The 25025-nt window shown below is 42.2% G+C and overlaps 1 non-coding gene and 1 pseudogene across 1 annotated transcript; both read right to left on the bottom strand.

Annotated features, from left to right (window-relative positions):
* Positions 1-5457: 5457 nt before the first annotated feature.
* LOC111762588 (small nucleolar RNA SNORA9) lies at positions 5458-5591 on the bottom strand. The gene has a single exon (XR_002795673.1). It is a non-coding gene; the product is annotated as a small nucleolar RNA SNORA9 (small nucleolar RNA).
* An 11998-nt stretch (positions 5592-17589) lies between these two features.
* LOC131273841 (immunoglobulin kappa variable 3-20-like) lies at positions 17590-18145 on the bottom strand (annotated as a pseudogene).
* Positions 18146-25025: the final 6880 nt, after the last annotated feature.

Here is a 25025-nt window from a genome sequence, read left to right as displayed (position 1 = left end):
ATCTAGGGAATGAATAGCACAGTAGACCCAGAAGTGGATGAGAATTGTGGTTTATCGTACAGAGACGACAGTGACCTTGTTGAGCTAGAGCAGGTGTGCATCATTATTACAGGGTGGTGGGAATGTGGAGAAGCATGGGAAAAATACAAGTGGAGTGACTAATGGACTGTGGTTAATAGTAATAATGTAATATTCATGCATCAATGCCAAAGATGTACTGCGTTGATAATGAGGGAGTATGGAAAAGTGTGCCAAATATATGCTAAGGACCTTGTAATAATCGGATGATACTATTTCATAATCTCTAAAAAATGTTCCTCCATAGTGTTTGTGTTGATAGAGGGGTGTTGTTTGTGAATTCTGCACGTGTAAGATTGTTTTGTAAGCTTAAACTTCTGTCATAAAAATACATTTAAAAAATAGTACGTTGAGGGAAAATACACCTTATGTAAGATAACAACTATACTTAGAAATAATTTAGAAATATTCTTTCATAATTTGTACCAAATGTCTCAAAACAATGTAAGGTATTGGTGATGGTTGACATATGGGATCCCTGTATGATGTTATGCATGTTTGCATATAAGCTGCCAACTTGTACTATACATTTATTATTTATGCATGTTCATTTATAAATGATATAAAAAACAATAGGGTGGTTTGGGGAAAAATATTTTGATTTGGTTGGCAGGAATATTTTGAAGTTACTCTTTACTCATTAGTTAAAATGTTTCAAAACAATTCCAGTTATTGTTGGTAGGTTGAGGTATGAGAAACCTCGATGATGTTATGTATATTTGACTTGTAAGTTCACAACAGTTAGTATACACTTATTGTTTATGTTTATGTATTTATGACTGATATACTTGTATAACTTTAAACATACATGAATTTATAAAAGTATGTATATACATATATATGGAGAAACCAGCTTACAAGGTTTTAATCCCTAACACTGTGCTTTGAGAATTTCACCTTCATCTTCACGGGTTCATTGCAGGAACATCTCTCAGTCAAGAGACATTTTGTAGCAGCATTGTCTGTCTGAGCCTCACAAATGGAGCCTTTTATCTGAGGCATATGGCCAGAGAAACAACAATTAGGGATAAGCTGAAAAATACTCAGACTCCTGTTCTACAGTGTTCTTATTACAAACTTTTTACAAACCGGAAATCTTCCTAGTACATGATCCTCCTGTTCAGGTAGATCCAAGAAATAAAATGGGATATGACACAAATGCTACCAGAAACACAAGCTTCTCTACCTAACACAGTTAGAGACTGTGTTTTTGCTTGATGATTTTTCCTATCATGAGCTGAACAACATCTCTGGATCAGTCCCCTGTCATTTCCTCACAACATTAAGACATTGATCAAATCATTCCTTCTCAGTAGAGACTTCCATGACATTCCATGTCCCCTATTTTTTACCTCCTCCATGTTCCATGCTTATGACCATGTGCCTTTACAACTTTTCCTACAAAGAAGTACAGAGCGTTTGCTTTCCTCTTAAATGTGAGCTTGTTTTGGGAATTCCATTAATCAAAAGAAAGCAACCATAGAAAAACTGCTCTGATTCTATGTTTTCAAGAAAGAAAGAAAGGCTACAAGATGATGAGACCATCCCAGAACCTCAGGCTCCTTATTCTCTGTGTTTCAGATGAAAGAAGATGTGCAAACTTGAACAAGGCATTTTCCTTCCAAGGTCCTCCTCCTGTTCAGATATAAAGTCCATCATATTAAAATAGGACATGAAATAAATGATGCAGTCCTCTATAAAGGTAAAATCAAATGTAAAAAAAAAGAAAATTTGATTTTCCCTCATACAAGAAAGTAGATGCCTTACTCTCCTCCTTTTCCTTAGCTCACCTATTTTAGAAAAATTCATATTTTAAATGAGTTCTCTATCCTTTTCAGAGGTACGGATATTTTTTGTTTGTTTTTATTTTTTATTTATTTTTAATTGGCTTTTTAAAAAAGATAAATAGGTCATAAAAATGTTACATTAAAAATATGAGGTTCCCATATACCCCACACCCCACCCCACCCAACTCTTCAAAGGTATATATTTTTAAAAGATAAATAGTTGCCTAACATACTCATCTGTTTTCTTATATTAGACACTACATATGTACTCTTGAGATTCTTGAACTCTATTAGAGAATGTAGCAGGACACACCAGGGTGGGAATTTAATATTTCCTTTTTTTTAAATGTGGGTCTCCACCTTTTAAAATGACACCCTACAACAATATGAACACATTCAAGACCTTAATATTCATGTGAAACTATGAAACTTATTCTTGGAAGGCTGAAACTTAGTGGTTATCAAAGTTTCCAACGGGACAGGAAGGGAAGAATAGGTACGTAGGGCATATTGAGATCACTGGAATTGTTCTGCATTACTTTTCAGTGATGGATGCATTATGACATATTATGCCAAAACCCATAAAATAGTGTAGTGCAAAATGTAAACCATAATGGAGACCATTGTCCATGGATAATAGCAATTATTCAATATTTATTCATCAATTTTAAAAATGGACCATACTCACGTCAGATATTATTAATAAGTTAAAATGTGAGAGAAGGGGCTTGGGGTGTATAGGAAGCCCATATTACTTTCTTTGTGACTTTTCTTTGTATTAAAGATTCTTTGAAAATAAAATGATAAACACAAATAAGACACTGAGGGAACAAACAGAAGAAATTATCAATATTCATAAAAGAGAGATCATACAGTGATGAAAGATGTAATACAAAAAAATTTGGTTTTGTTTTTGGGAGAAGTTTTGGATTACATTAAAGTTACAACTATGGCAGGGAAGGATAACTGGTACAATTATTGTGTGGTTCAAATTGTGTGGTCCAAGTGTAAACCATAATGTAAGTGATAGACCATGGTAAGTAGCAATGTTTCAGTATTTGTTCATCATTTGCAACAAATACATCACATTAATAAAAATTTATTAGTGGGGGGATGTATGAGTGATGGGTATATAGGAATCCCTCATATTTTTTATGTAACTTTTATGTAATCTAAAACCGCTATAAAAATAGGAGGAATATCTTTCCCAGTCACCTGGGAACCATCTCTTGGAATGGAACCATCAGGAAGACAATACCCTTCCCTCCCATTTCCTCTGGGAGACGACATGCACAACTTAAATGGACACCTGACTCCAGGTTGAAAATCTACCTCATGCCATAAAAATATGAGAATTTTATGTTTCTTTTTATGTTTCCTTGGAAATCATCGATTAACTAAGCCAGAGGCTCGCCTAGGTTGCCAGATGAGTTTCAGATGAACTATTTGAGATGAATGGAGCTGTCAAGTCTTCTTACTGGAGGACTAGTTAATATTTACTACAATTAGTTGTTATCCTCCTGACTGCCTTAAAAGGTGATATTTTGTTCTGTCTTTGCAAAACCTTTAGAGAATTGTCTGGAAGTGCATCACTTTCCTGTTTTAATTCATTAATCAAAATGTTTCCTTTCTCTTCTACCTTTTTGGAGTAGTTTCATGATTGGCAGGATATTTTGTTTTGAATTATATTTTCCCCAAGTATAATGACATGGACTGAATTAACTGGAAACTTTCTGAATTAAACAGATAATTTACAGGAATTGTGGGCATGTAGAAGTCAGGTAAATTATGCTGAATTATTCAGTGTCCGTACTACATTTTCTCTTTTTGGAATTCTAGGCAGATAAAACACACTAGTGAAAAAGTCTGAGAATTATGAACTCTATAATCCCATGAAAAAACATGTGGTTAACTAATTTGGAAGCCAGAATTTTCTCTGCTAGCTTTTTCTCCTAAAGGAATTCTATATCTCTATTATATTGGGAAAGGGCTTATGAGAAAGCTGTTAATTTTGCCTCAAAAAGATTCCTTTGATTTGGATAAATTAATGTATTTCTTGGGTTCTTAGGTCTCATCTCAAGCAAATAAAATCCTGGAGTACATGTAATGTATATCATTTTAGAGGAAAGGGGAGCATCTTGTCAAAGACGTGAAGGTAAGATTGTGATAATTGAAAGAGGAAATGTAAAAGTAAAAGCCACTTTCTCTTTGATGGTGCCTTCCTTCCTTCTCATTTGTCCTCACTTTATAGAACAGAGTGACTTTCTTGTGCCTGGTGATTTTAAGTTGAAGTCTATGCTCATTTATCGTTCAGAAAATCCAAAGACCAATAAAAAGATATGGAAAATCTACTCTGCCTGTGCTCTTGAAATTGAACAAGAAATCCTGAATGACAGTCCTCGGTTTCCAACATGGTTAGCTCAGTGGTGGGAAAGCTGGATAGGAAGACCCCTTGCCATCCTTCCTCTTGAGAATATTCCCTATTACCACATTTTTAAAACTTAGAATGTCTGCGTAGAGTTCAGAAATGTTCAATATCATCCCTTCAAATTACATAAACTTGCTTACCCATCCCTGGGAGCCACATTCAATAATGAAGGGCTCACCTCATTCTTTTTTCCCCCACAGATTTAAAATCACCTTTATTCAACCACTCCCACTCCACCCCAGGCTTAAGCCTCAGCTGGACCCTTTACTCACCAGCGTTACTCCAGGAATCAGAAATTCCAATGACTTTTTGGGAGATAATTTAACTCCTCCTTCCCGTTGTTTGCACTCACAGAGTCTGCTCATCTTCTTTTCTTTTTAGGAGGCACAGGGATCTGAACCTGGGACCTCCCATGTAGGATGGAGGTGCCCAAATGCTTGAGCCACCCCCGTTGGTTGCTTGTTGTGCCTCTCACTGTGTTTCCTCATTGCATCATCTTATTGCATCAGCTTGCTGTCTTCTTTATGAGGCACCAGGACCAAATCTGGGGACCCCTATGTGGTAGGCAGGCACCCAACTTCTTGAGCCACATCGACTTCCTCAACACTGCCCAGATTCCGTGGAAGAGCTTGATGGACACTGAATGAACAGCCTTTCAAGGATCCTCCAGCTCTGACATTATGGGAATTTTGCTGCTCAAACACCAGGGAAATGGTAGACTCCAAAGTGCTGTGTACCATGGTGGGAAGACATCACAGCCGAGATTTGTCTCCAACAGGAACCCTGCTGAGGTTCAACATGTTCAGTCTCTGCTCCCATACAGTTCTGGAGCTACAACTATTCCTCAACATTGAAACTAAGCTGAGTGTCAGCAGGTTTGGCACAAGATGGGAGCTCAGCAGACATTCTCACCTGACTCTCCAATGTTCTTCCATTAAATTCAGCTCGTGCTGCCCTCACCCTCCCTTAGCTCCTTAGGCATTCAGCTCCTCAGTAAAACTTAGCCTTCATTTCTCTAATCAAACATCCTGTAGACTCAGAGCCTCTGAAAATCTGAATCTTAAATTTCACTTAGCATTAAACAAAGCCACACTTGGCCAGGTGGCTACAGTATTAGACAGTTCAGACAAGACGCCTGGTAAACGAGATTCAGGAGTGGGAAGCAACTGTCTGAAATGTCTACTACCTTGCTCTGTAGACGGAGCAGAGCAAAGCCTCAAACATTTCAACCCTGTTCTTGCAAGCACTGTAGGAATGCACAGGGTCACTGCAGACCCACGCACGCTGGAGGTTTGCAAGCCCCTCGTCCTTCTGTAATTCATCTATGAACCCAAAGTCAGCTCCGCTTCAGAAAGCAACACTCTGAAGCCTGACCCCCAGGACCGAAACTAGTAAATCCACATTTCATGGGATGAATTGTGTCCCCCAAAATGGTATATTGAAATATGAACCTCTCCATACTGTGAACGTGGCCTTGTTTAGAAATAGGGTCTTGCAGATGCATTTAGTTCACATAAGGTCCTGCTGGACCGGGGTGGCCCTAACCCAGTGACTGGTGTCCTAGTAAGGAGGGGGCGATTGGAAACCCCAGCTCGGGAAGGTCAGGCGGGGAGCGCAGGGACACACCTGCAAGCCAAGGAACGCCAAGGCTGGCTGGAAGCCCTGGGAGCTGTGAGAGAGGCAGGGCGGTTTCTCCCTGTGAAACTCCAGTAGGAGCCAACCCTGCAAAACCCTGATTTCCAGCTTCTGCTCCCCAGAACCGTGAGAGAATATATTTCTGTTTGCTTTTTAGTTCAATAAAGCTTTGCTGACAGGCTGCCAGGAGCAGAGGTTGGTTCCAGGAGCTGGAGAGAAGAGAAGGCAGGGCAGACACGTCCAGCATCCCTCGGGGGTTCCCTGGACTTCACAGACTGTGCTGATGGTGGGGATTTTCCAAGCGACTGGAGGACAGGTGGTGGAATCCCGAGCTGACCCAGGCAGTTTCTGTTGATTTCAGCCATCCAGCTTGTGCAGCATCGCTAAGAAGCTAACCCAATGGACCTGGCAAAGAAGAGCGCTCAGCTCCCCAAGGGCAAAACATTGCTGAATTTTGTCTGAGAGTTTTTTTGTGTAAAAAGCAGAACTCAAAATCAATAAACTTCTATACTTAGCCTAGGAGATTTCCAAGCAAAGAGTTTAACCACGTCCCACGTTCATCTTGCTATCTATGCAAACCACAGGAAGAAAAGTGAAATGGTAAACTGAAAAAAAATCTGTTAAGTTAAAAGGAACTAAGAATTATGATTTGGGTAATACTTCCTCTGTCTAGATTGCAAAAGATGCTAAAATTAAGATATCAGCTATGGGGAAACGGACTTTGGCCCAGTGGTTAGGGCGTCCGTCTACCATATGGGAGGTCCGCGGTTCAAACCCCGGGCCTCCTCGACCCGTGTGGAGCTGGCCATGCGCAGTGCTGATGCGCGCAAGGAGTGCCGTGCCACGCAAGGGTGTCCCCCGCGTGGGGGAGCCCCCACGCACAAGGAGTGCGCCCGTGAGGAGAGCCGCCCAGCGTGAAAAGAAAGAGCAGCCTGCCCAGGAATGGCGCCGCCCACACTTCCTGTGCCGCTGACGACAACAGAAGCGGACAAAGAAACAAAAGCAGACAAAGAAACAAGACGCAACAAATAGACACCAAGAACAGACAACCAGGGGAGGGGGGGAAATTAAATAAATAAATAAATCTTTAAAAAAAAAAAAAAAAAAAAAAAAGATATCAGCTATAAAGAAAGAATGAACTGGAGATAAGTTCAAGGGAGACTTGACAACTTTTGCAAGTGGAAAGACATTAAGCATGTGCATATGGATCACTTCAAACAAGGAGCAGAAATGAGGAACAGAGATGGGAATATCCTGGAAAGATCTGTGGAGGACCCTCTTGTCTAATGGTATGTGAAATAGTCAGAAGACATGTGCAAATTTATTTTTTTTTAATTATTTATTATTATTTTTTTAAATTACATTATGAAAAATATGAGGTCCCATTCAACCCCACCGCCCCCGCCCCCCACTCCCCCCACAGCAACACTCTCTCCCGTCATCATGACACATCCATTGCACCTGGTAAGTTCATCTCTGAGCATCACTGCACCCCATAGTCAATGGTCTACATCATAGCCCAGACTCTCTCACGTTCCATCCAGTGGGCCCTGGGGGGATCTATAATGTCCCGTAATTGTCCGTGAAGCACCATCCAGGACAACTCCATGTCCCGAAAACGCCTCCACATCTCATCTCTTCCTCCCGTTCCCCACACCCAGCAGCCACCATGGCTACCATTCCCACACCCATTCCACATTTTCTCTGTGGACATTGGATTGGTTGTGTCCATTGCACGACATGTGCAAATTTAATACCTGATACTCCTTCATATCAGGTATTAAATTTTCAATAGTATTTCACTCATTTTTTCTAATATAAAATAAAAAGTTGTATAATTCACTGTAGTTATATTATTAAACCTGATGTACATATATCATTCATCATACAAACAATTGTTGCTTAATGGTCATTTTTTATTGACTTTAAGAAGAATATCTAAGCTACCCAAATAGATTTCAACCCATCTTTTTAACCAAATCTTAAATGGAATTGATCCTAGCTTGTCTTATCTTATGGAATTCCTGGAAGCTTCCATGTAGCTGTGTCAGGTACACACATATTCCAAATTAGGATTTTTACACTGCTTTGTAGCCAAGTCCCTCTAAGTCAAGCAAAGAGATGCCACTTAAAAATTTTTGTTGAAAGAACAGACAAAATTAAGTCAACAATTATTTCAGTCTATGAAATTGTTTTCAGGTTATTCACATTTTTTAAAATTTATTGAAGTATGTCACTCATACATTAACAAGACATGTATAATAATAATTGTGAACTTACAAAACAAACATATATAACATCATAAAGGACTCTCGTACCTCACCCTACCACCAACACTTTGCACTGTTGTTAAACATTTTTAACTAGTTATTAAAGAGCATTGTCAATATATTACTATTAATCAAAGAATTATCCCCCAACCCACCCTATTATTATTATCATATTTGTATCATTTATATATGAAGATACAAAAACAATAAGTGTATAGTAAAAGTTATGAACTTACAAAGCAAACATGAGTAACATCATACAGGAGTCCCATACATCGACCCTCCACCAATACCTTGCATTTTTGTGAGATGTTTCTTACACATTAAGAAAGAATATTAAATGGGGGCATAGGGTTACCTTTGGATGGGGCTTTGGGGGTTTGAGGGGGGCTAGGGATGAGATGATGGGTAATATTGCCCAAGAAATTAGGGGGAGGGTGGGGCAACACACAAACATAGGGGATTGTCAGGTGTTGGTTGAGAGTATAATGCTGAGAAAACCTTTTCAAAATATAATTAGAGGCGTCTTTGGGACATGGAGCTGCCCTGGTTGGTGCTTCAGAGGTAATCACCGGACATTGTAAATCCTCACAGGGCCCACTGGATTGAATGGAGGAGAGTATGGGCCATGATGTGAACCATTGTCTATGAGGTGCAGAGGTGCCCAAAGATGTACTTACCAAATCCAATGGATGTGTCATGATGATGGGAACGAGTGTTGTTGGGGGGGGAGAGGGGGGTGGGGGGGTGGGGTTGAATGGGACCTCACATATATATTTTTAATGTAATATTATTACAAAGTCAATAAAAAATAAAAAAAATAAAAAAATAAAAAAATATATAATTAGAAAAGTTACCTGTTTAAGATACTCAAAGGGGATAATCTGATGCAGGGCAGACTCCTAGGGAATATCTGAATGTTCATTTTGACAGAGTGGGTTATACCATTGGGTAGAGACCCATATAATGAGAGTGAAGGTAGACCCACATCGGGGGGAGGACTAATACCATCAAATAGAGGGAACTGTATCTCTCAAGAGAAATGGTGCCTCCCAGGGCATTAGGGCAGTTGAGCAAGTCAAGCCCTCAACACTGTTGCAAGTATCTCTGAACATGGCTCCACAAGAAAGGAAGATTGACTGTCACTGTGGGCCCCAAGGAGAGGGGGAAATAGATATTGAATAGATAGAACCAAAGTAAATGTGAGGGCAAAAGAAGTGTTTCACAAGAGTACACAAGGATGGATATAAAATATGTAATATTACACCAAAAACATATAGGGGAAGACAGACTAATAACGTAAACCATAATGTAAAACATAGGATAACTAAACAGTTTAGAAAACTGTGTAGCCTAAAGTATAAACCACAATGTAAACACAAAAGTTACCTTGTTTGAAAGCTATTTTCTCAATATCTCTGTACATCAGTTTCAGTAAATATGATATGAATAAGTTAAAAGATTATCGCTATGGAAGGGAAAAGGTTTTATAATGGATATGTGGGAGCACTGTATATTGTATATATGAATTACTGTGATCTAAGGCTCTTGTGAAGAGAAGCTCAATAATTAGGGAAAAAAGAAAAGAAAAAGATAGGATGTAGAATTTTTGCAAATCAATATGTATTCTATATCTAACCTTTAAACTCATCGCTATATTCCATTTTTACTATTAAGGTAACCTGGCACTATATTGTGCTTCAATTTTCAGGAAGTTTTGGATCACAGAGTGGTTCAACAATGGCAGCAGAGGAATACTGGTATGGGATGTTATTGACAGGCGATATATGGTTGACGGAGTTATAAAGGGCATGTGTCCAGGGGGCATGGAAATGTTTGGATATACTCATAGTGGAAACAATTAAAAACGACAGCTGGGGGGGTACTGGGTTCCTGGCCAGTGGGCCTCTGTTGTGGTCCCTAGGGGAGCAGTGGCAGTCTCCTGGGTGCAATGGCAAGGACCAGGAAGGAATGAGGGTCCAACTGTGACCCCCTGATACTAATGACTATGCTTGTGAGCCTATACACCTGAAATAAGAACAAGGCCTAGAGCAGCACTGTGCCTAAGAGTTCCCTCCTGACAGCCTCCGTGTTACTCAAATGTGGCCAGTCTCGAAGCCAAACTCAGCATGTAAATGCACTGCCTTCCCCCCAGCGTGGGACATGACACCTGGGGATGAGCCTCCCTGGCCCCGAGGGATCACTACTAAGTACCAGCTGATGACGTAACTAGAAAATGACCTTGAATTAAAGGTTCAACGTGGACCAGCAGAATATCCCTGCCTACATATAATAACAGGAGTTAAAAGTGCTGTTTGACCTAAAGTAAGGGGGAAATGGAAAGGACAAATGAGTTTATATGGCTATGAGTCTCTAAAAAAGAGTCTGGAGGTTGTCAGAAGGATTGCCCTTATGCACACCTGAGCAGAGTCTCAGAGACAGATAAAGTAGATACAACGCCAGGTATTGGTTCTTTTGAGGGCTAAAGAGACTCACAGGTTCTATGATCATCGCAGATGGAGTTCACTGCCATGTCAGTTGGCCCTTCTTTGGAGTTGGTGTTTCTGCGTGATGGAGCTGTACTCAGATGTGATCCCTTTTCACAAGCCTTTCATGCTACTTTACGGAATTGTAGTTGGTGCTGGGGTTTAAGATATATCTAGGGGATTTGAATCTCTGGATTGACAATATGATAGCCAGGCCCTGAGCCTCAACAGACTTCAGCTCCTGCACTCTGATTTATTGGACTTATCCCACTCAGCTAACATGGAGTTGAAGAATGTCAACCACCACACCATGGAGCCTAGAGTGCCTACAACTGAAAGCAGGAGGATTGCAGCAAGTATCCATGGAATCTAAGCCCCTCTTGACATAGATGTGGAATGGACACAACCAAGCTGAGGTCCACAGGAAGGAGGAATACAGTAAGGATTAGAGTGGACTTAATGATATTCTATTCATGAACTATTGTGGTTAATAATTGAGAAAATGTGGCATTGGTGTGGAAAAAGTGGTCAAGGTGGCTGCTGGGTGCGGGGAATGGGAGGAAGAGATGAGATGTGGAGGCATTTTTGGGACTTGGAGTTGTCCTGAGTGGTGCTGCAGGGACAATTGCCGGACATTGTATGTCCTCCTATGGCCCACTGGATGGAACGTGGGAGAGTGTGGGCTATGGTGTGGACCATTGGCCATGGGGTGCAGTGATGCCCAGAGATGTACTCACCAGATGCAATGGATGTGTCATGATGATGGGGGAGAGTGTTACTGTGGGGGGAGTAGTGGGGTGGGGGTGGTGGGGGTGAATGGGGACCTCATATTTTTTGAATGTAATATTTTTTAAAAAATGAATAAATAAAATAAAATTAAAATAAATAAATAAAAATGCCAAATAGCCAGAAATGCCAGCTATATACATCAGGGGAAACATAGAGAAATTGAGATCTGATGAATTTTGCTTTGTTTGTTCATTTGTTTTTCAATTATTATTATTGAAATAATGAAAATGCTCTAATAATGATTGAAGTGATGAATGTACAGTTATGTGATTATACCAAATACCATTGCTTGTACACTTTGGATGGATTGTAAGCTTTACTAATATGTATCAATAAAATTGATTTGTTTAAAAAGAAAATTACTTCTTTACCAAAAAAAAAAAAAGAAAGAATATTGTCAAAATCTTACTATTAATTATAGTCATTATCTTGTATTTGTTGTATTTTCCTCCAAACCACCCTCTTATTATTTTTTAGATATATTTTTCTGAGAGAGGTTGTAATCCTGTAAAACAATCATGCACATGTGCAGAATTCCCAAACAACATCCTTCTATCAACACACCACACCGTGGTGGGATATTTGTTACAGAAACAACAATGTTGTATGATTATTACCACCTCCATAGTATACATTTGGCACACATTTTGCATACTGCCCCATTATACAACAAGTACATCTTTGGCATAGATGCAAGAATATTATATTATTACTCCTAACCAAAACCCATAGTTCACTCCAGCTGTATTTTTCCCATGCTTCTCCACATTCCAGCCACCCTGCAATAATGATGTACATTTTCCCTAACTAACAAAGGATACTCTTTGTGACAGAACCACAATTCTCATCCACCTCTTGGTTTACCATGCTATTCAGTTCCTAGAATATTCTCTAGCATTCTGTCAATTGGCTTTTACATTCCTGGACTACCTTTTTCAGCCACACCCCCATTTGTAAATGAACTGTTAATCACTATGTATTATATCCATTCTATATACTTCAACACTTATACAGTAAAGCTAATTAAAATTTCTACATACATTAAACATCAGTAGTCCATCCCGGGCCTCCTCTTAGCTTCTTTAAAAATACACCACCTACCACCAGGTCTTGAAGATATTTTCCTACATTTTCTTCTAGGAGCTTTATGGTTCTTGCTTTTATTTTTAGGTTTTGATTCATTTTGAATTAATTTTTGAATAAGGTGTGAGATAGGGGTCCTCTTTTCTTCGTTTGGCTATAGATATCCAGTTCTTTCAGCACCATTTGTTGAATGAACTGTTCTGCCAAAGATGTGTAGGTTTGACAGGCTAGTCAAAAATCACTTGACCGTACATGCAAAGGTCTGTTTCTGAAGCATCAATTTGATTCCATTTGCCTATGTGTCTCTCTTGATGCCAGGACCATGCTGTTTTACCACTATAGCTAGATAACATGCTTTAAAATCTAAAGATGAGAGTTTGCTATTCCTTTTTAAATGTTTCTGGCTATTCAGGACCCCTTGCCATTTCAAATAAATTTGATAATTGTGTTTTCAGTTTAAAAAAATTCTGGTGTAATTTTTATCAGGATTGCATTGAATCTATATATATATAAATTAGAGCATAGTTGACATCTTAATGATATTTAGTCTTCCAATGCTCCTCCCTGTGGATTCTGTATCTTTGAATGAATGTATATAATAAAATCTACACTAGATAAGAAAAAGGCCAAATCTGCAGGGAGAGTTATAACAAACATGGGTTCAGAGGCCAGAGATCTGGGTACAGAAGCCAGAGGTCCAGAGGGCAGAGACATGTCACCAAGTGCAATCTCTAGACCATAGAGATGACTCCAGGCAATGAACCTAACAGAACGTCAAGATTTCAAAATTGCTTGAGAGCTGTGCTTCCTTTCTTCCTTTCATCCTCTCCCTTTGGAAATTAGGATATCTGCAACATTTATACTATGTCTGCCCCACCAGCGTATTTTGGAATCAGTAAAATTCTTTTCTTGTTACTGGTCTACAGAGAGAAATGAATTGGATCCAGATTGGATCCTACTGAGAATGTAATAAATACCTAATTTACCTAATTTAGATGTTTTAGATGGTGACCTATAACTTTTCAGGAGTTGATATCTAGATGAGTTTTGGGAAGTGAGTTGAGGCTATAATTTTTTAGATATTTGGGTATGTTGGAATGAGGACAAGGTATTTTGCATGTGGGATAAATGGGCATCATTGGGGTTGAAGGAAAGAGACTATACACTGAATACTGCCTGAAAATGCCTTGTCTTAAATCCTGGTGCCCATGCATGCTGCCTCATATGAAACATTCATCGTACTTTGTTTAGTCTGAGATGGAGAGATTATCCTGGGATTTCAGGTTAGGCAAAAATGCAATCACATGTATTCCTATAGAAGGGATGCAGGATAATTTGACAGACAAACATAAAAGAGCAAGAGAGAAAAGAGCATAGAGTAATTTGAAGATGCTGAACCTGAAAGCTGGAGTAATGAAGTCCCAAAACAAAAAATTCTGGCAGCCTCCACGTGCTTGTAGAGTCATGGAATATATGCTCCTGAAGAGCTTCCAAAAGTGTGGCCTTTAAAATCTTTGATTCCAGCCTTGAGATACTGATTTCAATTTGCTGGCTCCCAAACTGTGAGTGATTTGAATTCTATTATTGTGAGTTATCACATTTCTTTTCAATTCGTTGAAGCAGCCACAGAAAGCTAATTTAATCATTAATAATTGATGAATAATTGTGGGATTTTTAAAAGAGATATGAAAAGATTATTAATTGTTGGAAACATGGATTTTCTTTATATCAGGTTTGGCTCATAGCCTGTTATGTGTATTGAATGTGTTGACTCATTTTACCTCAAGACATCCTCACAAAACAGGGACAATTATAAGAAACACTTTATATCTGAGATAAACCTTCACACTGAGAGGTTAAGTAATTTAATTAAGGACACATGGGCAGAAAGTGTAAAAGATGTACAAAAAATAACTAAACTGATACTTGAAGAGAAAAGATCATGGTGAAATTTGCACGTTTTTATAATTAGGATTAGAATATGGGGGAATGGCTATTAATAGGAAAAGAATGACAGAGATAGATAATTTTCTTTATTTTCAAATGAGAAGGAATAAAGGATAAAGACATTGAGCTAGGACTGTAAAATACAATCAGGAGATGCTGAGCAGAAGGGCCTGCCCCAAGAGGGTCTAGTAGGTAAGGAGGGAGAGTGACAGACAAGACCTTCAGAGGAGATTCTGAACCTGTGTGGCCAGGATGATACCCTTATATCATATATGGAGGACAATAGTAGGGACCAGAGGAAGGGAAGGAGAATGAGAAGGAGTCAAAATAGGAAAGTTTAAATAAAGGAGGCACAGGGTAGAGGTAGTTGATCCATCAGGGAATAAAACATTCTGAAATGGGCTTTCATTTCATCTTTTGGAGCATGAAAATAGCCATCAGAGGAATCTAGAATTGGTCTGCCAGGTGATTAAAGACATGTGGTACAGTCAATCCAAAGTCAGGCTGATGGCCAGCTAAGGGATGTGAAGGAGATCAAAGACGATTGAGCCTAGAACACAGACCTCAGGGGACCTGCCAGATAACTATACACCAAGAGTAGGCCCAGATGAGTTAGTCAGGCCCCCACATGAACAGCTCACCAAAAACTCACCAGCTAACACTTTATGTTACTGGTGTTGAGCATGATATCGTACATGAGAGTAGCTAACTCATATATTAATATCTTCTAAATTGCTATTCATTGTTATGCCACAATCTCTGCAGTCCTATTTTTCATCCTATTACTAAAAAATGGCATAGTGCATATTTTTCATATGTGTTTTTTTTTCTCATCAACTAAAATGATAGGAGGGATTTTCACAACTGACAGAGCACCCACCTAATAAATTTTTCTTGAGTGAATGAATGACATGGATTCAAGGATTAAAATACCTCTCATTACTAAGAATAAAGAGCAGTTGTGTGTCAGAGAGTTTGGTGTATTCTCCTCTGGTTTGATGAGACATTTAGTGAAACTAAATTTCATCTACCAACATATTTATGAAGAAACTTCAGAAATAATACTAGAATATCTGTAGTTATTCCACCAGCACACTGAGGATTATGTTTAAAGTTTATCCAGGGAAGTGGATGTGTCTCTACTGATAGAGTATCAGCCCACCACTTAGAAGGTGCAGGGTTCAAACCCAGGGCCTCCTGGCCCATGGGGTGAGCCGGCCCATGCACAGTGCTGATACACGCAAGGAGTGCCATGCCACACAGGGATGCCCCCCATGTAGGGGAGCTCAACTCACAAGGAGTGCACCCCAAAAAGAGAGCCACCCCAAGCAAAAAACGCACAGCCTGGAAAGCTGATACAGGAAGATGATGTAACAAAAAGATACAGATTCCTGCTGTCACTGATAAGAATAAAAGCAAACACAGAAGAATACACAGCAAATGGATGCAGAGAGCAGACAACAGGGATGGGGGTGAAAGGAGAGAAATAAAAAATAAAATAAAAGAATAAATAAATAAACTTTATTCAAAGTGTTCAGATTACAACAGATTTAAGAAACATGAATTCCTTCAGTGCCAAAGGATGGTAAGAGAGAAAGTTGACAATTAGTGAAAGAGCTCAGGAGGAAAGTTCTCACACATTTCTAGAAGGTTAAAGCTGAAGATTTAGAGAGTTGCCATGAAAGAATAAAAACAGCTGAAAGAGATGGAGAAAAGAAAAAGGGCTTTATTAAAGGAGGCAAACTTTCAGTTATTCTATAAATATTTGGATATAGATTGTTCTAGTTAACCAGACAAAAATAGACTGGCTTCCACAAGAGTTATTTATTAACTTATAAACTTACAATTTTGAGACTGAGAAAAATGTCTAAATCAAGGCATCATCAGGCAATGCTCTCTCCCCAAAGACCAGCTGCCAGTGATGCTGGAATCCTCTACCACATGGCAAGACATATGGTGGCATCTGCTTCTTTCTTCAATAATTTTCAGGATTCTTTGCTTCAGATTCTTGCTGCCATGGCTTTCTCCCTCTTTGTCTGAATCTCATTCTCTGAAAAAAGACTCAAGAAAAGGGACTGAGACCCACAGTGATCCAGGCATGAACTGAAGCAACCTACTCAAAGGGTTCCATCTACAATAGGTTACACCCGCAGAAAGGATTCATTTTAAGATCCTACTTTACTGAGGTCCACACTGCTTCACACCATCAAATACACATATATTCTATTTGCATTATTTTTTCTTTTTAAACAGATAGAACATGCAACATTAGGTAATATTGTAGAGAATAAAATTATATATGTGCCCTTTCAAATATATGGGAATAAGATGAAGTAAACACAGACCTTATAACAATATAGAAAACATTAATTTTTGGCAAGTTTTATGGTTCAACCATTTTATAAGAGAACTATAGAAACAGCATGACAATCGCAGGAATATGAGACTCACTGGAAGATTTTATATCTAAACTGAAATCAACATATTTCATTGGCTGAGCATCATCCCTTATAATCTAAGCATTCTTCAATGAGTATCGTATATTAAGGAACCCATATTTACTATTTGATGGCAATAAGAAATGAAAATTGTTACCTAAATAAAAAAAGAATGTAGAGTATCAAATCAAATCATCTTTTGTGACACTGAAAAGAAAAGCTTTGATGACAATGGGTCCAGGGAAGGAAAGAGTAAGGGAGGAAAATGATCTTCCATATAGGACATTTTGAATGTGAAGGATCAAGGATTTAATCTTGGGAAGGACCAGAGTTGGAGGGTGATGGGGGGAGAAGGAAGAAGATGGAAGGGATAAGAAAAGGTTATGATGAATTTTTAAACATTAAGGAGATACAATGAATAGAGAATTAATCCATCAGGGTGTAAAGTTTAAAGGCCACTAGCATAGAGGGTCAATTCACCATGTCGTATTATCTGGCCAAGTGAGAAAAAGATTTCTATGGTACAGTCCTTAAAGGATGTAGTTTCTCAGACAGATGGAGGAAGAAAACATATTCAAGTCTATTTGAAGAGGAAGCAGCTGTTGCTGAAGACTAACTGCTTTAGAGCCTTGGGGAGGAGGTTTCTGTTCAAGGTTGAAGCACTGTGCGAGGTCTGTTGTTATGCTGCTGACAGTAATAATCTCCCAGATCTTCAGGCTGGAATCTGCTGATGGTGAGAGTGAAATCTTTCCTGACCCACTGCCACTGAATCGATCAGGGACCCCAGATGGCCGGGTGGATGCCTTATAGATGAGCAGTTTAGGAGCCTGTCCTGGTTTCTGGTGATACCAGGCTAAGTAGCTGCTAACACTCTGACTGGCCTTGCACTTGAGGGTGACGGTCTCTCCTGCAGATGCAGCCACAGAGCCTGGAGACTGGGTCATCACTATGTCCCCACTGGTACCTGCAGTCAGAAAAGAACATAGAGCACACATTCAATCACGAATGTATAAAATATCTATCTAAATGTAGGTTTTCTTATTTATCATATATATTCAGATCTGCTGTAGATGAAATGGTTTGCTCACACTGCATGCTAAAACCATTCTCCAAATATAAAGATAATACCCTTCTAAACCTCTCACCTGAGGCCCAGAGCACCAGCAGGATGAGCAGTTGGGAATGTGACATCATCTTGCTCACCTGTATGATGTACTCAGGCCCCATCTCCAGGGAAACTGCATTAATAGAGCTCTGAGCAGACAACCCAAGTCCCTAAGGAGCATATGCAAATCAATAGAGTATAAAGTCAAACGTACCTGTGCAGTGAGTTGTAAAGATAAATAACGGAAGGAGATAAAAAATATCATGACCACAGGAAATGTAACTACATGCCTGTAAAAGGCAAGAAATGAACTTAGTACTACAACTTTCAACACTATTTAGCACAGTTCAGAAAATGAAACATTTTATTAACAATTGTACTCTTTCAAATCAACTGCACCCATCTTGAAAACAAAAGGGATTTGTAAGAAAATACATGGATCTGTAAGTGAAATATCAGAACCTCATTAAGTGTTATAAATATGGTGCCTAAACCTCGGTGGAATATACTTATATCATTGGATAGATTAACATGTAGGGCACATATTGTTTATCTCAGTCTATTCTAAATTTAACATCCCAAAGGAACCTCATTTAATATATCCAAAACAAGTCCTCTATATTGCCCTTAATACAATATTACTCCCAGGAATGAGTCACCAAATATTTACAAGTCACCCTTAGGACAATTATTTAAGTCTACCACTCTCTAAAATTATGAATGTGGTGATTAGCAGACCTGAAGTGTAACACCTCCACCTAGTGGTCATAGGCTTCAGCTCCCGAGGTCTGATAGAGCAGTTCTTCATTTATTCCTACACAAAACTAATGATACTTTTAGAATTATGCAAATAACAATATCATGAACACTTCTAGACATAGCACATTAAATTATGAACAAGTAGAATGATTCGTTTTACTGGGAGGTTACACAGTAAACAAGTAACATTTCTGCAGCCATTTCTAACCTGCTTCTTTATAATTTCCTCCTCTGAGCTAAGCTGTTACTCAGGAAAGGTAGGGCCATGTGAACTTGGTCCATATCAGGATCAACCCTCTACACGAACAGTCAGAGGTAAGAGAAAATTTAGGACACTAAGAATTATATGGATAAAAAATTCTTCCACTATCATGAGTATAACTTTTCCCACAGACTTTTTCCAAAGCTCCTGAGGTTTTCCATGATGTGGAATGTCCTAAGGCATGTATTGTTCTAATTCTAATTAACAAGTTCATTTTCTGTAGTTTATCTCCTTAAGGGCACTTTACATTAGGAGAGGGTCCCCTCCCAGCATTCAAGAATAGTACTGCAGATGCCCACATCATCAGGGACGTCATTCCTTCTCATCAACAATCCGCCCTGTTCCTGGTCCACCACTTATTTGTGTTTAGAAGAGGTTAATAATTAATTCAGGTTTGTTCTTTACACTCATGTATTTTTTCCTCCTCTTCCATGAAGTTTCATTTAATATACATTCTTTTTTTTTTTTTTCCTGTTTTCCCATCGCATTTATTGGGAAACTACCAAGCAGCTGTTTGCTATTAGAACTGCAACATCATTTACAATAACAGGGAACAACTGCAACATCTAAAAAATGCTACATTTAACAGGTGTAACATTTACAGTAACAAACAGGTAAGCCAGTTTCCCACAACAGTATTTTCTGTAGATTTTGATCTTCTGCCTCAATATTCTATTTATTATTATTATTTTTTTTAATTTTATTTTTTTATTGACTTTGTAATAATATTACATTAAAAATATATATGTGAGGTCCCATTCAACCCCACCCCCCCACCCCCCCTCTCCCCCCCCAACAACACTCGTTCCTATCATCATGACACATCCATTGGATTTGGTAAGTACATCTTTGGGCACCTCTGCACCTCATAGACAATGGTCCACATCATGGCCCATACTCTCCTCCATTCCATCCAGTGGGCCCTGTGAGGATTTACGATGTCCGATGATTAATACATTCTTAATTTTGCTTATTTTGCTTGAATTTCTACTACTAAATTGATAAGTTTCCTGCATCAGCACAATATAATTTCCTTCCCATTCTCATACAAAAATTTGAAGTCCTCATAGATGACAGGATGATAACACAGAATGTGTCGTGCAGGGTAACTGGCCCAGAGGGGTCCATTTAAAATGTGGAGAAAGGAAATATTGTCTTCAAGTAAGGGAGAGTTGGCCTAATGTGTGAATGGAGGAGGGGGCTGTCCTTTAAAGCCCAGGGAAGAGCACTTCAGAACATGAACAGGACTTGGGAAAAGATGGTCCTGGGTATTTAAGAAAGATTAATGAAACAGAGCATGAAAGCAGAACAGGCATGATCCAGGGGAAAATTAATTCGATGAAAGGTTGAGGCTTAGGTGATGTACTATGACAATTCATGGAAAAAGAATTAGAATTAATTTTTCATTTTAGCAGGTACTTCTGGGTCATTTTATAACCAATAACACTCCAAAGATCCAGGCACAGTGGAAGACACTAATGTTTCAGTGCAGCTGGGAAACTAGCTTTTCTATCAACTCCTTCCCTGAACTCATATAATGATTTTAAAAAGTGAAATTTTCCAAATACTCTCCCAATGCTAAAGAACCAATTGAGACCCAATCAAGCTTTGGTAAATGATATAAAAAGAACACATTGTGTTAAGCAGAATTCTAAAAAAACCTGGGAACTCCTGGCCCTGGTATATACACACCTTCTCTCAGTCATTGAAGCACTGTTCAGGTGCTGCTGTGACATGATTTTGCAGATATCGTTAAAGATGTTGACTGTAAGAACAGGGGGTCCATTAAATCTTACTCTACTGGTCAGAGAGAAAGAGCCCAGAGAAATTCATAAATAATTAGTATTTGAAATGGAAGAATATATCTGAAGTTGGTTGTGGAGTTCCAGGGGACCATGTGTCAAGGAATGTGAGCGGGCTCTAGGTGGAGAGAACTGACAGCCAGCAAGGACATGGGATCTCAGCACTGCCACCTGAGGAACTGCTTCTGCCAAACCCCATGAGCTTGGAAGAGAACTCTGTGCTCTGCACAGAATGCAGCGCTCTTTAACCATGCAGGAACCTGAGAAGAGAACCATCAACAGTGGACCCAGACTTCTGATCTACAAAACTCTGTCCTAATAAATTGCTTATTAGCTATGAAATGAGAGAAAAGTGATATACTGCGGCGGCTTGCTTGGTCGGTAGAGGTGGGGTCTGGCTGCGGACGAGGGGTCGGTCCAGCTCTGGACGAGGGGTCAGTCCCGCTTGGGATGAAGGGTCGGTCCCACTTGGGACGAGGGGTCGGTCCGGCAGCAGATGAGGGATCGGTCTCACAAGGGGTTGGGCGGTTCGGCTGACGGGGTCGCCCGGCGAAGCCAGCGATGAAGGGGTAGCCCGGAGAAGCAGGCGACGAAGGGGTCGCCCAGAGAAGCAGGCGACGAACTGGGGACAAGGGAGGCCAGGCCCTTGTCGGGGGCTCTCAGGACTGGAGGGCGCATGGCAGAAGAACTACCGCGGAGACAAGGTAAACACACAAGTCCACTTTACTGAGGGAGAGGCAACAGTTTTATAGGGACTGGGGAAGGCTGATTGGTCGAAGCCATGCCCTGTTCTGATTGGTTGCCGGCAAAAGGTCAGTGGGTGGTACTGGACGGGGGAGGGGTGGTGGTTAGGGATTGGCTGTCGCTGTTGCTGGGGGAAGGGGCAGGGTTTAGGGATTGGTGGCTGCTGTTGCTGGGGTGGAGGGCAGACTTGAGTTTCCCGCCCACGCCTGGCCGTTGCTGCTGTCGGGGGAGGGGAAAAGGGCAGACTGGAATCTTCCGCCCTGCGCCTGCGCAGGGAGAAAGAAGAAGAAGGGTGCTGCCCTACAAGACATCGTGTGGCGCTATCCGGGAGGAGGGGCGGCCGCGGAAGCATGGCTGCCGAGAAGGGGAGACACGAGGGCACTCTGCGCCCATGCCGAGCTTCCTTCAGGGGTGGCGGTGAGTCCGACCAGCCACCCTATTATGGGGGCAGCGGCTTGGCCTGCCGCGGCTGCTCCCCCGCCAGGCCAGCAAACCACACTTCAGCCCGAGGGGTGACCGCATTTCCCCCTTCTTTTCAAATAAGGGCCAGGATGGCAGCAGCAACAAGTAGCTGAGGCCCAAGAGGCAGTAAGCAATGAGGGAAGCGGGGCTGAAGAGGGAGGTGAGTATGACGGGGATACAAATGTACAATTTGGGGGGCGGTATCTTGCCGTTGCAAGCAAGGGTGGCCAGTGTCCAATTCTCGTTGATCTCGGTGGCTATAAGGTCTATCTGTTGTTAAAAGTCCCAAATGACAGCGCGTTACAGGTAGTTGATCTCTTCTTGGTGGCGAAGAGCGGTAGAGGCAGACTGTGTGATGGTCTGGAGGATCGCAGCGGTGAGGACAAGTCGCGTCAGGGCACCAGCGACGGTGGTGGCGGGAGTGTCGGGAGTGGTGGAGACGTAGGCGAGGACAACAAGAAGGCCAAAGTCTCCACGGGCGCGAGAGAGGCCGATGTTAACGGGGCGGGCCGACATGGGGCGGCCCAATCTGCAACGCAATGGGGGTTCAAGCAAAAAAAGGAGGGGGGCGGGGGACAAGAAAGGATGCTTTGGATGACTGAGAAGAGGAGTGAGGTCGAGACAGGAGGAAGCCCGGAGAAGTATGGGGAGCTGTTAAAAGCAGAAACGTTATTAGATGCTAGAAAGCAGGCCGCGGGCCGGGGAAAGCAGGTTGTGGGCCGTTTCGCGGGGCTGGAGCTGCTTGAGAGCGATGGCGGCATGGAGGGCCGCGGTTACAGAAGACTTGGGGCTGTTTCAGAGAGATCTTACACTGGTGAGTGTCTAGGATACCGGCAAGGGCCCGAACTTGTGGGGCTTGCTTAGCAGATAGGATGTTACCCATTGCTAATGGCCTTTTGGAGCCGATAAGAAAAGGGGCCCTTACCTTGAGAGCGCGGCGATGGGAGCCGAGGTGCGCGGTGAGACGAGGGGTCGGAGCCGGTGGGGCTCCGACGGTGGTCGCAGGCCAAAAGAAGGCCCCGACGAGGGGAGGGCGGAATGACGAACAGTGGAGCAAGGCAAAGGGGAGCAAGCGCGGAGGGGAGGAGGCAGAGGTGAAGGCAGGGGTGGAGGTGCTCAGGCACGCGCTCCTGAGAGTTTTATTGGCGCCTCTTAATCATAGCGGGTCGGTATAAGCCCCCGACATGAAAGGAGAAAGCCATCCAGCGATTCTCCCAGACCGCCGTGGATCGTATGAGGTCACCAAGGTTCAGGAGCAGCAATGCAGAGCGAAAAGATAGGGGTGAGAAGAGAGGAGGGCGTAGGGCTGTGGTAGGGTTGCTTCAGACGTGCAAGCACGCGCTCCCGAGAAATCCAAGGCTCCTCTTAATCATAGCGGGTCGGTATAAGCCCCCGACATGGAAGGAGAAAGCCATCCAGCGATTCTCCCAGACCGCCGTGGATCATATGAGGTAGCCAAGGCTCAGGTAGCAGCAATGTTGCACGAGAGAAGTCCCAAGGTGAGAAGAGAGGAGGGGGGGGCACCAGGTTATGGAGTGAGGCTGTGGTGGAGTTGCCTTGCCCCACGTTGGGCGCCAACTGCGGCGGCTTGCTCGGTCGGTAGAGGTGGGGTCTAGTTGCCTTGCCCCATGTTGGGCGCCAGCTGCGGCGGCTTGCTCGGTCGGTAGAGGTGGGGTCTGGCTGCGGACGAGGGGTCGGTCCAGCTCTGGATGAGGGGTCAGTCCCGCTTGGGACGAAGGGTCGGTCCCACTTGGGACGAGGGGTCGGTCCGGCAGCAGACGAGGGATCGGTCTCACAAGGGGTTGCGCGGTTCGGCTGATGGGGTTGCCCGGCGAAGCCGGCGACAAAGGGGTCGCCCGGAGAAGCAGGCGACGAAGGGGTCGCCCGGAGAAGCAGGCGACGAACTGGGGACAAGGGAGGCCAGGCCCTTGTCGGGGGCTCTCAGGACTGGAGGGCGCACGGCAGAAGAACTACCGCGGAGACAAGGTAAACACGCAAGTCCACTCTACTGAGGGAGAGGCAACAGTTTTATAGGGGCTGGGGAAGGCTGATTGGTCGAAGCCACGCCCTGTTCTGATTGGTTGCCGGCAAAAGGTCAGTGGGCGGTACTGGATGGGGGAGGGGTGGTGGTTAGGGATTGGCTGTCGCTGTTGCTGGGGGAAGGGGCAGGGTTTAGGGATTGGTGGCTGCTGTTGCTGGGGTGGAGGGCAGACTTGAGTTTCCCGCCCACGCCTGGCCGTTGCTGCTGTCGGGGGAGGGGAAAAGGGCAGACTGGAATCTTCCGCCCATGCCTGGCTGTTGCTGCTGTTGGGGGAGGGGAAAAGGGCAGACTGGATTTTTCTGCCCACGCCTGCTGTTGCTGCTGTCGGGGGAAGGGAAAAGGGCAGACTAGAATCTTCCGCCCTGCACCTGTGCAGGGAGAAAGAAGAAGAAGGGTGCCGCCCTACAAGACATCGTGTGGCGCTATCCGGGAGGAGGGGCGGCCGCGGAAGCATGGCTGCCGAGAAGGGGAGACCCGAGGGCACTCTGCGCCCATGCCGAGCTTCCTTCAGGGGTGGCGGTGAGTCCAACCAGCCTCCCTATTATGGGGGCAGCGGCTTGGCCTGCCGCGGCTGCTCCCCCGCCAGGCCAGCAAACCACACTTCAGCCCGAGGGGTGACCGCAATATACATGTATGTGTGTACATATGTATTAAAATGAAACACATGATAAAAGGCAGGTCATAAATCCAGATACAAAAGTTATCATGTCATTTAGCTCATGGTTGAATGATGCTGACACATGTCTCTTCTCATGAAATGTGCTGTGTTTTTGACCCTTTTACCCACAGATCATTTCCTGACATATTACCACCTCCACAACGTCAGAGCTGAATACTGTGCTATGAAAATACAGGTAAGAGCAAAACTAGCTTTGAAGGTGGTCAGGATCTGTCCCCTCTGTTTCCATG

This window comes from Dasypus novemcinctus, chromosome 17 (assembly GCF_030445035.2).
Source record: "Dasypus novemcinctus isolate mDasNov1 chromosome 17, mDasNov1.1.hap2, whole genome shotgun sequence".
Lineage (NCBI taxonomy): Eukaryota > Metazoa > Chordata > Mammalia > Cingulata > Dasypodidae > Dasypus > Dasypus novemcinctus.
The sequence above is the reverse complement of the archived record's forward strand: the minus strand, read 5'-3'. Positions and strand labels throughout refer to the sequence as shown.